Below are 15366 nucleotides of genomic sequence, written 5' to 3'. Positions count from 1 at the left end.
CTCTGGTACAACATTTTGCTCTGAGAACCACTGAGTTTTTCTTTTCAGATCATACTAAGTAGTTGGGATCGTTTTTTGGCGTTGAAAGTATAAGGTGCTGGAAACGCACTCGAGCAAATCGAAAAGTCGTGGCAGCGTCAGTGCCAGCGGCTCCCGAAATTGTGATTTGGATCGCGGTTTGTTGAAGACTGTAAGAGATGAGTGGAAAAATACTATTTAAAATGCAGTAATTATAGATTTTTAAGTTTGGGATTTTCAAAGTAATTTTTTAGAAATAATCTTTGGAAGTGAATATGATCTCTTTGATGTTTATTTATGAAATATTAGCTCAATTTATTATATGGATATTTTTATTTTAGTCTTTAAATTTAATCATTTGTAAAGGTTTTAGATTTTTTATTAAGTATGTTATTTCGATACATTGCAATTTTTAACAAACTTAATTGTTTTGAACACAACGGATTGATCAAAACGTCAAAGCAAATTAATAATTGAAAAAAGTAAATTACATACAAAAGATTTTGCGTCGTTTACTTGGTTTCGACCGATTAGTCAGTTTCATTTCGGAAAACAGTCAACGGGGCACTTTTTGCCTCTCGTCGGGTAAGTCCTCAGCGCGAGGTAACTGATGTAAAGCCGTTGGTACTCGCCGGTGACTGGTGGTGACTGATTGTAAATAAAGATATCCCACAGTTCCGTTCCGTTGACGGATCTGTACATCACGATTTTTTTTTTTTTTGAATTAAATATACTTTATTGAATCTTTCTCATAATAATTACATTTGGTTTACATAATAAGTGGTCAGCTGTGGCTCTTCAGCTTTAGTTTGCTTTTCGTGATTTAAACACTGTTCATTTTCTTAACTTTAAAAGTATATGATTTATCATTTTTGTAACACTAGGTACAATGAGGAAAAAAATGTTAAGAAAACATAACCTAACCTAAAACTAACTTAAACTTACCATAAACTAAACCAATCCTTGAATCAAGGGGTATTCAGATATAGCACATTTTTCCCTGAATTTCAAACATTTTTCTTGAATCTTCTGATCCAACATTTTTACTTCTGCTAATTCATGAACCTCACTTGATCTTGTCCAGCCAGGAACATTCAAAACCATTTTGAGTACCTTGTTTTGGACACGCTGGAGCTTCAATTTATGAGTTCTAGCGCAACACTCCCAAACAGGTACTGCATACTCAATAACGGGGTAAATTATTTGTTTGTAAACTGCTAACTTATTTTTCAAAGATAGCTTTGATTTTCTGTTAATTAAAGGATACAAACACCTGATGAGAATGCTGCACTTGTTCAATATTTTATCTACATGCTGCCGAAACAAAAGTTTCGAGTCAAGTATGAGACCTAAATAGACAACTTCCTTTGACCAGGGTATCGAAACATCATTCATTTTAATCAAAACATCATCCTTTGGGACAAATCGGGCCGATTTGGAAAGTGGAAAAATGATGGTTTGAGTTTTGGCTGCATTTATGCGAATTTTCCAGTCGCCAAAGTATTCGGAAAGAACGTCAAGACCCTTCTGAAGACGGCCAACTAAATATCTGGTTATTTTACCCTTATAAATAACGGCAGTGTCATCAGCAAAAAGTGACAACACACCATTACCAGGAAGAGTAGGCAAATCAGATGTAAAAATATTGTACAGAAGTGGGCCAAGAATACTTCCTTGGGGAACCCCAGCATCAATGTTGAATAATCCAGAAGCAATCCCATTCAGAAAAACCTTGAACGATCTCTCCGAAAGATAGTGCTGGATAATTTTGATAAGATACATTGGAAAACCGTATAAATACAGTTTATGTATCAAACCATCATGCCAAACATTGTCAAAAGCCTTCTCAACATCCAACAAAGCCATAGCAGTTGATTTAGACTCAAGCTTGTTCTGCTTGATGATTTTAGTTACTCTCGTAAGCTGATGAGCAGTATTATGTCCCTTTCGGAAGCCAAACTGCTCGTTCAAAATTATATTATTATCGTTGGTAAAATCCAAAAGCCTTGAATAGATGACCTTCTCAAAGAGTTTGGACAGACTACTCAAAAGACTAATGGGACGATAACTTGTTGGCGATGTTGGATCTTTTGAGGCTTCAAAATTGGTATGACTTTGCCCAGTTTCCAATTGGTGGGGAAGTAACCAAGTTGCAAACATTTATTGAAAATATTGGCTAGATGTTGAAAGAACTGATCACTCTGTTTTTTCAACACTAGATTAAAATGTTATCAAAGCCTGGAGCTTTCATATTTTTCATTTGTTTAACTGCAACTTTGACTTCCTCACCAGAAACATGGGAATCTGCAGGAAATTCAAAGGTAGAGTCATTGATTGTTGAAATACTATTGGCAACTGATGTTTCTTTACGGCTGGTCATGGAAGCGCCAAGATTATGTGAACTAACAAAATGAAGCCCAAGTGCATTTGCCTTTTCCTCGGATGTAATCAAAGGAGAATCCTCAACAATAAGAGGAGGAATAGGCTTTGGTTTGTTTTTAAGAACTTTTGAAAGTTTCCAAAATGGTTTTGAATAATTCCCAAGCTGGCTTACATGTTTTGAAAATTCTTGATTTCTGATATTGTCAAGTCGGTCTTGTATGATTTTGTTCAAATTGTTCACTGAAATCTTTTGTCATAGTCCCCAGTCCGTTGATATTGTCTCCTATAAACATTCCTAAGTCTAATCAAGTGTTTAGTATCTACGTCAATATCAGTTACCTTAAAATTAACAGGAACCTCCCGAACGTTGGCAGCCTCTGCTTGGTTGATAGCCTGCTGGATCACCTCCAGCGAACGATCAATATCAGCAGAAGTTTCCGGGTGTTGATCATAGTCGATGTTGCTGTCGACCACTTGCTGAAACTGCTGCCAGTCAACGTTGTGGTAATCTTTCCGGGTTGGTTGCCGCTGCGGAGTAACGGAAGCTCCAACCTCCACAACCACCGGATAGTGATCAGAACTCAACTCTTCAAACACCTCAGGATGAGCCACGTTCTCAGCCATATTGGTAATGAAGAAGTCGATGATTGAGTGATTCCCAGACCGAGCCACCCTCGTTGGACGATCCGGACTCACAACGTTGTAGTATCCGTTTTGCAGATCGTTGTGCAGAATCACTCCGTTCCGATTCCTCCTGCTGTTGCCCCAAACTTCATGCTTCGCGTTGAGGTCACCAGCGATGATGTACTTTGCGCTCCGCCGTGTCAGCTTCTGGATATCGCTCTTCAGTTTTGCTGCTGAACCATCTCTGGAATTCACCTGACGTGGGCAGTATGCAGCAATGAAGAGTACTGGGCCAACCGAAGTGGGAATTTCCACTCCAACGGCCTCGATGATGTCCAGCTTAAAGTGTGGCAGCCGGCGTGGCTTGAGATCACGATGAACAGCGACAAGCACACCTCCTCCTCCAGAGGTGGTCCTATCGAGCTGCGTCGCGATCTTGTAGTTTTGCAGATAAACTTTTTCACCGGGCTTCAGATGAGTTTCCGTGATGGCAGCTACGTCGATCTCCTTCTCGCGAAGAAAATCCACCAGCTCTAAATTCTTCCTCCTAATGGAGCAAGCGTTCCAATTCAGCAGCTTGAGGGACCTACGATCCATACTGGATGACGAACGAGGTCAGCACTTCAATCTGCTGGGTCTTGGTTTTGCATCCACGCAGTGCAGCGGACATCTGTTTGAAAATATTGAGGAGTTCGGTTGAGGTGTAAAGATCATTACCATTTTCCTCAACTGCTGGTTCTTGGGTTGGTCTTGGCTCCTGGCTGAAGCCCGGTGGTGGCGGTCTCGGCTCCTGGCTGGAACCCGGCCGTGGATGATTCATCTCAGCTCTCTTCCTGGGATCCAACGGCAACGGTGCCAAGTTCGGGACCTGGCGTCGCGGTTGAAGAGGTGGAAAATTTTGCTCCACCAGGGCTGGAGGAGTTCTACGACGCTGAGGCTGATTCTTCGTCGATGCTTGCTGCCGAATTTTCACGAACTCAGCTCTCTTGGGGCACTTTCGGTCGGTTGACGAGTGCTCACCGTTGCAGTTGAGGCACTTCACCAGCGAATCTTGGATGCACTGGGATGTGATGTGCGCATCGGTACCACATTTGGCGCAACGACGCTTCAGGTGGCAGTTCTTACCTCCGTGCCCGAAGCCCAGGCAGTTGAAGCATTGTGTGACGTCACGATGCACTGGTCGGTATCGCTCCCACGACACGATAATGTTGAAAACCGCTCGAATTGCCTTCAGCTCAGGAAGCGTCGTCGATCCCTTAGCCAAATGCAGCAGGTAGAGCTGGTCACGGTACTTGATGTCTTTGTTGCGTCGGCTCATTTTGTGCACGGCCAACACATCCAGTTTCAAAACTTTTAGCTCGGCAGCTAATTCCTCCACTGGCATGTCGTACAGACCTCTGACGACGATTTTGTACGGCTTATCCATGACGACATCATGGGTAAAGTACTCCGCCTCGTTTTCGGTCAAGTAATCCTTGACCAGTTGATAGTGCTGCCTGGATTGCACCAGCACCTTAAATCCGTCCTGACACAGACGAATGTTGCCTAGGACTTTCCCAGACTTGATGAGTTCAACCAGCCCCGCTCGAAAGTCGATCGTTGCTGCTGATTGCCTCACATAAAAAGGAGGCAGTTTCTCCTTTCGCTGTTTCACTTCATTCTCCTTTGCTTCCGCTACCTGGTCCTCGTCAGGCAGTCCAGCAAACTTGTTGTTCTTCAATAGCTGCTCCTCGTGCGACGAAGAGTTCTCCTCCTCCTCATCCATCGGTACAGTACCGTCGCTCTTTTTCGTCTTTTTGCTGTTCGATGTCACTTCCAAAAGCACCTTCCTTTTGGAAATCCCCGGTTTTTGGCCATCAGTCGAGGCCTCAACCTTCCTTTTGGAAATTCCCACTTTTTTGCCTGCTTGAACCGCAGGTAGGGCAATATTGCCGGCGTTTTGCGCCGGGACGCGACGAGTCATGTTGATTCAGACAACCTTCACCAACGAATGCTCGGATAACAAATGATCTGTACATCACGATGTTTATCGAAATTCAAATATTGTGATATCAGCAGCCTTCCCGAGGTGCGTTACCGTTCTGCCGATTCATTGAGCAATGTAGGTGACAGTAACACTGGTTGTTTTTTTTATGGATAACTTTGGAGCAATCCTTTATTCGACTTAATCAAAGAGTTACTTTTAAAACTGTTGCTAATGTTGATTTTTATTTTGCTTTATTTCTTTAAGTTTTACGGGGTTTTATTTTGTTTTTGGATATAGTTTGGAACTCTATAAACATAATATTTTTTGATTTTTTTTTCTTAAAATCTATTGACACTAGGACAACTCCGAAAAAAATGTGTTGCTCTAGTTTTCGGTTGGTTCAACACGTGTTTTAGCTTGGTTCAATTTCTTGCAGTTTACATCATATCTGTAAGAGGAAACGTCTTTTTGGAAACGGAAACGTGGGTGGGTTGATACGGACGATACGGTAACTACTTCATGTTTTTATTTTTATTCCTCTTGCATTTTTTTCTTGGTCAATGCGTAGAAAGATTCATTATAAGGGTCATTCCTTCCCAAGTGACCACGCGTCCAACATCGACCTTCACCAAATCTGCTCATATTTGGCATGGGGGTTGTTTTTGCCCCAAAAACAAAGAACCCCAAGTTTTGTGACATTTGGTCCACCCCCGCGCCCGTGGCACCTCTTTTCTGAGATTTTTGAAAACCTCATTTTTAAAATGCATTTTGCTTAGAGAAAAGTTTACAAAAAGTGAACTCTTGGGTATGCATATTTGAAGATTTTTTTATGTAGAATCGAATGGCGTGCTCAAAATTTACGTACAGTGTTGCCAGATATGAAAATTTTGCGCTTTATGTTTAAAAATGCATTTTTAACCCTTTGGACGAGCACTTACGTGAAAATTGACAATTGCATTCGATTGCTGAGAGTTTTTTACAATAAATTCAATCAAAACCCCAGGGTAAAATGAATATTTCTTGAGATATCACATTTTTAAGTTGGAAAGCTCTGTATTGCATAGCAAATGTTTTACTTAACCATCAATTTTCAACAGAACATTGCGTGAGAGCATAGTAGGCCTTGAAATTTGAATATTCTTTTTTTCATTTTTTTAACGGAAGCATGTGAATGTCCCAAAATTGAATTTATGTATGTATGTTTTTGGGTATGTATGTATTTGTGAATGTATGTATTGTATGTATGCATTTAAACCACCGTCTTGGCAGGACTTGGCGTGGTTCACGGATATTAAAAAATGACAAAATATTTAATTTCGAGCGCATCAACCGGAATTTTCTAGTTTTATGGCCCCAGAAGCTAGCCTGAAAATATGAGCCTATTTGGTTGGGGTTGGTGGGTCCAATTTTTACCTGAAGGATTTTTGGAGTTTTTTTTTGCAAAATTTAAAAACATGCTCAAAAAATTAACCTATATCTTTTCGGGATCAATTCCTAGCGCTTTGCGATGTTGTACAAAGTTGTTCCCCGGATCAAAATCTTTGAGAATTTTGACAATAAGAAAATTTGATAGCGTTTTGGGGAACTTTGTCGAAGAAGATGTTAAAAGTGAAAATTCCCCATAGTAAATTAATTAAAGTTCCATTCTAACTTCAGGTCAAAACAGGACCCACGAAACATTAACCAAATAGGCTCATATTATCAGGCCATAAAACTAGAAAATTCCGGTTGATGCACTCGAAATTACACATTTTGTCATTTTCTTATATCCGTGAATCACGCCAAGTCCTGCCAAGACGGGGGTTCAAATGCATACTTACAATACATACATACACAAATACATACATGCATACAATACATACATACATAAATTCAATTTTGGGACATTCACTTGCTTCCGTTAAAAAATTGAAAAAAAGTATATTCAAATTTCAAGGCCTACTATGCTCTTACGCAATGTACTGTTGAAAATTGATGGTTAAGTTAAACATTTACTGTGCAATACAGAGCTTTCCAACTTAAAAATGTGATATCTCAAGAAATATTCATTTTACCCTGGGGTTTTGATTGAATTTAATGTAAAAAACTCTCAGCAATCGAATGCAATTGTCAGTTTTCACGTAAGTGCTCGTCCAAAGGGTTAAAAATGCATTTTTAAACATGAAGCGCAAAATTTTCATATCTGGCAACACTGTACGTAAATTTTGAGCACGCCATTCGATTCTACATAAAAAAATCTTCAAATATGCATACCCAAGAGTTCACTTTTTGTAAACTTTTCTCTAAGCAAAATGCATTTTAAAAATGAGGTTTTTCAAAAATCTCAGAAAAAGAGGGGGTGCCACGGGCGCGGGGGTGGACCAAATGTCACAAAACTTGGGGTTCTTTGTTTTTGGGGCAAAAACAACCCCCATGCCAAATATGAGCAGATTTGGTGAAGGTCGATGTTGGACGCGTGGTCACTTGGGAAGGAATGACCCAATCCAAGCTTTTCTCGTTCGATTGAAATGCGCCTTTGAGTATGCAATACATTCATGTTGAGAGTTTGTCGTTGAAAGTTCGTCTGGGAGTAGAGGTGATCAAAATATTAGTTATTGGTTTGTTCTGTCCAACACACTTACTATTTTGTTTCCGATATATTAGATATAGCTATATTTTTGAAGTTGATGTCAGTAAACGCTTCAGTATTGTCAAGGTATAATTCAGTTTTATCAAGGTATAATAGATTTGGGCTTCCTAAATTTCCTCTAATTGATCGAATTGAATTTTAGTGAGGGAAATGCCAATAAATAAAATTGTAAATTTCGAGTATAAATGGTATGCAATCATTTATTCCCACATTTAAAATGTTATTTATTAAATTCAATTCTGTCAATTGCAGCTTTTTCAGGGAAACCACATCTAACTGAGCCGTTTATCGACATCAACTTCAAAACTGTCGGGTTGTGATATTAATGGGATTTCAATTTAATATTCAATTATTATTCAAACGGTAAGATTTGTCTCAAGGTCAACGTTACATTTTTTTTAGAAATATCTAATATACAGCAGTTCTATTTGAATAGTGAACAAACCAAAACAAAAAAGTTCGGATCGAGCTCAAATTTGGACTGAGGGTTCCCAGGCCGAATTATTTAGAATTATTTGAAGTTTCGATAAGTAGTTCAAAAGTTATGTATAAAATTATGTTTTCAAAAATATTCAGATGTTACAAAATTGACCAAAAATACATTCCAAGCCCAAATACGTAATACATTACTGGTAAGGTAGTCAAACGATCATTCACCCAAAATTCAGAATCGAGATAATCGTTCTCTCAAAATTTATTGAGGGCTCAGTGCCAAAATCGATAGAATAATGGTACCAACTCACACCATCATAACAAATGAGTTCATTCGTTAGTTGAGTCAATAAATCTCCAACAAATGTCATACATAGACTTCTGACTTCTCCATGGTCACCAAGCTTTGGTGGCCGAGGCAGCTAAGTCATTGGATTGGTTTGTCAAAGGTCTCTGGTTCGATTCCCGTTGTCGACACTTTTGGTTTTTTGTTTGACGGATGAACTTTTTTTGCAAATGAACCTCGAGAGAATAGTTCTATCGCCCATCTCGAGCTGTGTTCTCTGCGTCCGTGAATGGTACCACTATCCTCTCAACTCGAGACCATCATTCTCTCGTACTAGCGCTGCCAGTTTTGGGTGTAGTTTTTTATAAACGTTACACAGCCCGACAAGGATTTTATAAAATCATAAAATTTTCCAATGTAAAAATGTTCATTAAGATTAAGTCTTGTTTATGCTCCAAATAGTATGGATAGAATAAAGAAACTCAATTAGTTTCTATACTGCCCATGTTCTCATAAATGTCCCATATGCAAAAACAGCAAGCTGAGAAAAACGCATTTGAAGTTTGTCCCATACATAAGGCTACGTGTTAAGTTTTCGTGAAAAAAACTGGATTTCCTCCTGATTTCTAGAACAAAGTACTGGATGTTATAGGCTCTGTTGAAAGAGCACACGATTTTGAACCAAACTGCATCAAAAACTCGAAATCGATGAATATGCATGTGGGACATTTATGCGATCAGGGGCAGTATATACATTAGTTGTACATTATATAACTGATTAAACCTTTTCAAACTGAATAATAAAAAAAACTCAACTCAAACAAGTGCATCTCCCGCCAAAGAGGTCCCATTCCCAATCGTCCAGATTCCTATCACTGTCAATTTATTACGCTTATCTTAATTGAAATCGTCTGTATCGCTGCTGGTCGTATCAAAATTGACAACTTTCATTTACAAAGGCAATTGCACGTGACAACTTGCGCGCGCGTGTTAGTTTCGATGGCTCCTAAATTGAAGGGAATTTTTCGGAGCATTTTAATTTATCTTCCCTCGTCAACTGCCAATGAGCAATTCACACTGATAACTCGCCACCCAAATTGCACCTTTACTACAGGAGTATAACCGTCATTCCGCGATGTCACTCACCGACTGCGCGGAGTTGTTACACCTGTGTGTGAGGGTGGTTTGCCACACTCTTCAACGGGGGTGTATGTGCAATAAAAGTATGTTGAATTTAATTAACTGATAAAATGTTCATTTTCTATTTTTCATTGTCCCTGCTCAGTCAGTGTCTGGTGTGCTACTGTCAGGACAGGCAGGCAGGCAGTTCGGGGTGAGCAGTTCTAGTGTCATTTAGTCGTTGGTTCGGTTTCCTGCGTATCGGTGGTGAATTGGAGAACTGATTTGAACTGGATTATAGTGATTTTGCTGGAACTGATTTTAGGTGGTTGATTAAAAAAATGAGGTTCGCATGTTACTTTATAAATAAGTTTTAGTTTGTAGAGTTTGAAGAGTGCATTAAGGTAAGTGTCCATTTTATGTAAAAGTTTGATTGATATGAGAAAATTAGTGCAAAATTTAATAGAAAACAGCACGAAATGATCCTAAAACTAAATAGCGAAAAAGTTATATTTGCATGAACATAATAATATTGGTAAATCATCAAAATTTAATCCAGCCTACTCCGAAAAGTAATCCTGAATTCTTGTAAAATATTTGATTCTCGTAAAATCTGCATGACAAATAAATATGTTTTATCATAAATCGACTTTATTTTTTGTTATTTTATTGATTTTATTTTTATTTGTTATTCAAATGAGATTTTTTTGTCACTTCATTGTTTTTTTTTTTAAATTTCGGGATCACAGAAGAACTAAAACGTAAAGCTTCTGATGTGTCATTAATGGATGTTAAGATATTTTTAGTTTTGCTAGTAAAATAAATGATACTTTTTGCTTAAAAAAAAATAAAATTTAGCTTGAAATTATTTTGCCCACCTCTCCTGGGACAATAACTTTGAATAAAATTAGAAATGGTAACAGTTGGATATTGCGCGTATTCCCGAAAATACTGCGTGTTTTGGTTTTGTTGATCTTCTTCTTCGAATCGCATGGCATTGTTGCAGGGTATGTTTTTTTATTGCACCAAAAGTGCAGAAAATCGCTGGCAACAATGTCTGCGGCACATTTTGAAATGCCGGGCGCCGTGTAACTTCGAGAGAAACGGACAATATAAATATGTAAATAATGGTTTTCATAGAGCAGTAACTCTGAACTCGAAAAAAAACAAGTTATAACAAGTAACAAACAAGTTCCGTTGCAATTTACCTTTTTTCGTTATATTTTTAACATCGTTTCGAGGCGCATTCCTGTCATAAATTAAGCCTGCAAAAATAAACTGGTTCATCTTTCCACGACAACAGCACAGTAAATCCAGGTGATACCAGAATATAAAAAATCACTTATCTACCATCAGTTTGGATTTTTATAGCAGGGGAGCCATAAAAAATGCTACCTACATATGGAGCAGCTATCTTTATGGTTACGTCGCGCGAAACGCAGAATAAAAATCTCGTCACAGTGATGTTTAGTCTGTCTCGAGTGTGACCGGGCCACAATCAGTTATCACCTGAAACCCAGTAACAGGTACGCCTCTCCTACGGCCAGTGACGTTTTTGTGCCACGCGCTGACAAACCTCCGGAATGTCGTCGTCGTTTTTTATCAAACGGTGGTCTGGTGGAAAAGTCCATCGTGAAATTATCAGGTTATATGGGGTATATAATAACTCTAGTTTCATTACTTTCTGGAAAACTGGAACTCCGGTGTGAAGGTCATTCTTGAGGACTTGGGTATCTGAATTGGCCACCAGAAGACCCTGTCCTCGATAGACGTAACTAGTCTAGAAGAGCGCCGGTGGCGGTCGTTATCAGTTGAGCCTAGTTTAATAATGCAACACATGTGTCTAGTTTGTTTGCTCGTAAGGTGTTGTTTGCAGGAGGACTTACTTGCACCAGCTACTTCAATCAGAGTCACTTGGACCGACCTGGATTACTTCTGGCGAAGACTGGAGAAAATCTTGACTCGTGCATAGAATAAGCTAGAGGGAATACACGAGATTTACTGGTTGTTATTCATTTTATCAAATATGTCCTGACAGATACAAAAAGTATAGTGTACTTAAGTAATTTTTTTAACATTGAAACGATTAGAAAATACCAAAGATTACATGAGGGTTACTGAAAATTGTTGACAAATCTATTTAGGTATTGCGTTTATTGCTAAAAATACATTTTTAGTTGAATTTTTCAGCTCTAGTATCGAAAAGTTGAACTTTTCAGCACTAGTATCAAAAAATTACATTTTTCAATATTTTGTTTTGTTTTGAGCGGTGAATTCACTTAACACATGGAAGTCGGGACCCGTGGTGTAGGGGTAAGCGTGGTTGCCTCTCACCCAGTCGGCTTGGGTTCGATCCCAGACGATCCAGGTGGCATTTTTCGAGACGAGATTTGTTTGATCACGCCTTCCGTCGGACGGGGAAGTAAATGTTGACCCCGCTCTAACCTTGAGGGTTAGGTCGTTAGCTCAATCCAGGTGTAGGAGTCGTCTCCCTGGGTCCTGTCTCGGTGGAGTCGCTGGTAGCCAGTTTGACTCACAATCCAAAGGTAGTCAGTTTGAATCCCAGGGCGGATAGAAGCTTAGGTGTAAACCAGAGGTTTGCAATTGTCTCAACAATCAAGCCTTCGGACACCTAGTTTCGAGTAGGATTCTCGCAATCGAGAATGCCAAGGCAATGCTGCAGAGCGAATAATTTCTTATTTATTTATTTTATTTATTTATTTATGGAAGTTTGACACAAAGTTCCATTCAAAAAGCGTTTCTCGGAATTGCTAAAAAACTACTTTTCAGAACTCGTCGTAATTATCCAACTCGTTAAATTTTGTTAGATAAATGTACGATTCGTGCTGAAAAAAGCTTCTTTTGGCAACGTGTTGCATAAAAGTTGTTTACACAGAAAAAATCAATAGAGAAAAGCAACTCGCGACAAAATTTTGAGGCTAGGAATTTTGACAGGTATGATTTTCATAAAGTATTCGCCTCCTTTTCTCTCCCACAGAAAACTGGGGACAATGTAGCTGTCAAACTAGGCCAAACTGTTAAAGTCACTCACAAAATGAACTTTGAGTGATTTGAGTTCATTTCTGACGTCACGATTTTCTCCTCTATTCTCGTAATCGTGAATTAAGTTCACGAATGTGAGAAACACGAAGGAATTTATTCATGGGTAATTCTCCGCCAACTCACACAGCAGTTGCCCCGACCCCTCTTCGATTTGCGTGAAACTTTGTCCTAAGGGGTAACTTTTGTCCCTGATCACGAATCCGAGGTCCGTTTTTTGATATCTCGTGACGGAGGGCGGTACGACCCTTCCATTTTGAACATGTGAAAAAGAGGTGTTTTTCAATAATTTGCAGCCTGAAACGGTGATGAGATAGAAATTTGGTGTCAAAGGGACTTTTGTGTAAAATTAGACGCCCGATTTGATGGCGTACTCAGAATTCCGAATAAACGTATTTTTATCGAAAAACACTAAAAGTTTTAAAATTCTCCCATTTTCCGTTACTCGACTGTAAAATTTTGGAACATGTCATTTATGGGAAATTTAATGTACTTTTCGAATCTACATTGTCCCAGAAGGGTCATTTTTTCATTTAGAACAAAATTTTTCATTTTAAAATTTCGTGTTTTTTCTAACTTTGCAGGGTTATTTTTTAGAGTGTAACAATGTTCCACAAAGTTGTAGAGCAGACAATTGCAAAAATTTTGATATATAGACATAAGGGGTTTGCTTATAACCATCACGAGTTATCGCGATTTTACGAAAAAAAGTTTTGAAAAAGTTGGTCGTCATCGATCATGGCCATTCATGGTCACCCGCGACAGACACGGACGACGAAACAAAGAGAAACGCAAAAAGTAACTTTTTCAAAACTTTTTTTCGTAAAATCGTGATAACTCGTGATGTTTACAAGCAAACCCCTTATGTCTATACATCAAAATTTTTGTAATTGTCTGCTCTACAACTTTGTAGAACATTGTTACACTCTAAAAATAACCCTGCAAAGTTAGAAAAACACGAAATTTTAAAATGAAAATTTTGTTCTAAATGAAAAATGACCCTTCTGGGACAATGTAGATTCGAAAAGTACATTAAATTTCCCATAAAATGACATGTTCCAAAATTTTTACAGTCGAGTAACGGAAAATGGGAGAATTTTTAAAACTTTTAGTGTTTTTTCGATGAAAATACGTTTTTCGAATTCTGAGTACGCCATCAAATCGGGCGTCTAATTTTACATAAAAGTCCCTTTGACACCAAATTTCTATCTCATCACCGTTTCAGGCTGCAAATTGTTGAAAAACACCTCTTTTCGCATGTTCAAAAATGGAAGGGTCGTACCGCCCCTCCGTCACGAGATATCAAAAAACGGACCTCGGATTCGTGATCAGGGACAAAAGTTACCCCTTAGGACAAAGTTTCACGCAAATCGAAGAGGGGTCGGGGCAACTTTTCCCGATTTCGTGTGAGTTGGTAGAGAATTACCCTCATGAGTATGGTGCATTTGCACTATAAACGTGAATACATTCCTTCGGTGTTCTGAATTCAATGCATTCGTGAATTTAATTCACGATTACGAGAATTGTTTTTTTTTCAGTGTATGTAACTAGATGTATAAAGAAGATTTTTTCAGCACGAGTCGTACATTTGTCTAACGAGGTTTACCGAGTTGGCTAAATACGACGAGTGCTGAAAAAATCAAGTTTTGCAACGAGTTCCATGCAAAATTTTTTGCATTTATGAAAATAATCGCTGAATGAGTTTTTCAATAAGAAACCAAAATGTGTTGACGTCCAAGCATTTAGCCATTTTTCACATTTTTCCGACTCAGTAGTCTCTGAGCACTAAAATAGTTTGTTCTGTCATATTTTTTCAAACAACCGTCGGATGAAGTTGATTTTCGTAAAGATGAGTGATTCACTCACAGATTATGACATTAATGGGGATTGAAGCGGCGGGCGAGGCATCAATGGACGGCTTGCTTCCAGAAACCCGGAGGCGCTTCTTCCGAAGGAAGCATGGCCTGAGCAGTAAATTGGGCACTTTTTCCGACGTACTCTTGCTTCGCTATTTGCAGATTTCACAATACAAACAACTTTTATTATGTTTTTAGAGATTATTGCTTGCTTGTTTCCTCTAAAACTGATTTCTAATTGATATCCGATGAAAATGATTTTTAAAAAGCAAATATGCAAACATCTGGTTCTGATGGAAATACATTCTTTTCCTCTAGTTGATACATTTCAAAACAGTGCTGAAAAGTACTACTTTTCAACACTGTTTTTTTGTGAGGAAAAGTAGGCCGTTTCGTCTCTCCCGAAGAGAAAGAAAAGTTGACAGTTTCATAGCGGAATTGCAAAAACGCTTTTCAAAACATTTTCGATGATTTTTTTCATTTATATAAACAGTAAATTGAATTGATTTTACCGCCAACTTGGGCGAATCGGGACTACAGTCTGATTAAGAGCACTTAAAAGCTTCAAATTTGAAAATGAATGCACACATTTTGTTGCTCTAAATGTGGTCTAACCGAAATTACTCAAAAATATAAAAAAAAGAGTGCAACATTGCCATTGTGCCTTCCACAATTGTGCAACACTTGAATTTAAGTGATATTTTCACAACGATAAGTTATCAAACCATGTATAAAACATTACTAAGTCTAAGCTTGAGTTTCAGTAATTTTAATGTGTGAAGCAAGGTGTGAAGTTATTATTTTGTTAGAAATATGTACCGTAAACTGGGGTCAATCGGGACACATGGGGCGAATTTGGACAGTAGTTTAAACCATGATGGAGTACAATATTGTGAATTTTCTGGTTGGTTTCGGTTAGAACAGAATCAGGCCAACAAAATGTGCACATCCATTTCCAAATTTAAAACCTTTAAGTGCTCTAGAAACTGCTGTC

General features: G+C 38.5%; 1 protein-coding gene across 1 annotated transcript in view; it reads left to right on the top strand.

Annotated features, from left to right (window-relative positions):
• Positions 1-9622: 9622 nt before the first annotated feature.
• Positions 9623-15366, top strand: part of LOC6041618 (sodium/hydrogen exchanger 3) — a 133305-nt gene continuing 127561 nt past the window's right edge. The window contains exon 1 of the mRNA XM_038251220.1: positions 9623-9860. The gene's annotated coding sequence lies outside the window, so the exon portion shown is untranslated. The remainder of the gene's footprint in view (positions 9861-15366) is intronic.

The sequence above is a fragment of the Culex quinquefasciatus genome, chromosome 2 (assembly GCF_015732765.1).
Source record: "Culex quinquefasciatus strain JHB chromosome 2, VPISU_Cqui_1.0_pri_paternal, whole genome shotgun sequence".
Taxonomy (NCBI): domain Eukaryota; kingdom Metazoa; phylum Arthropoda; class Insecta; order Diptera; family Culicidae; genus Culex; species Culex quinquefasciatus.
The sequence above is the reverse complement of the archived record's forward strand: the minus strand, read 5'-3'. Positions and strand labels throughout refer to the sequence as shown.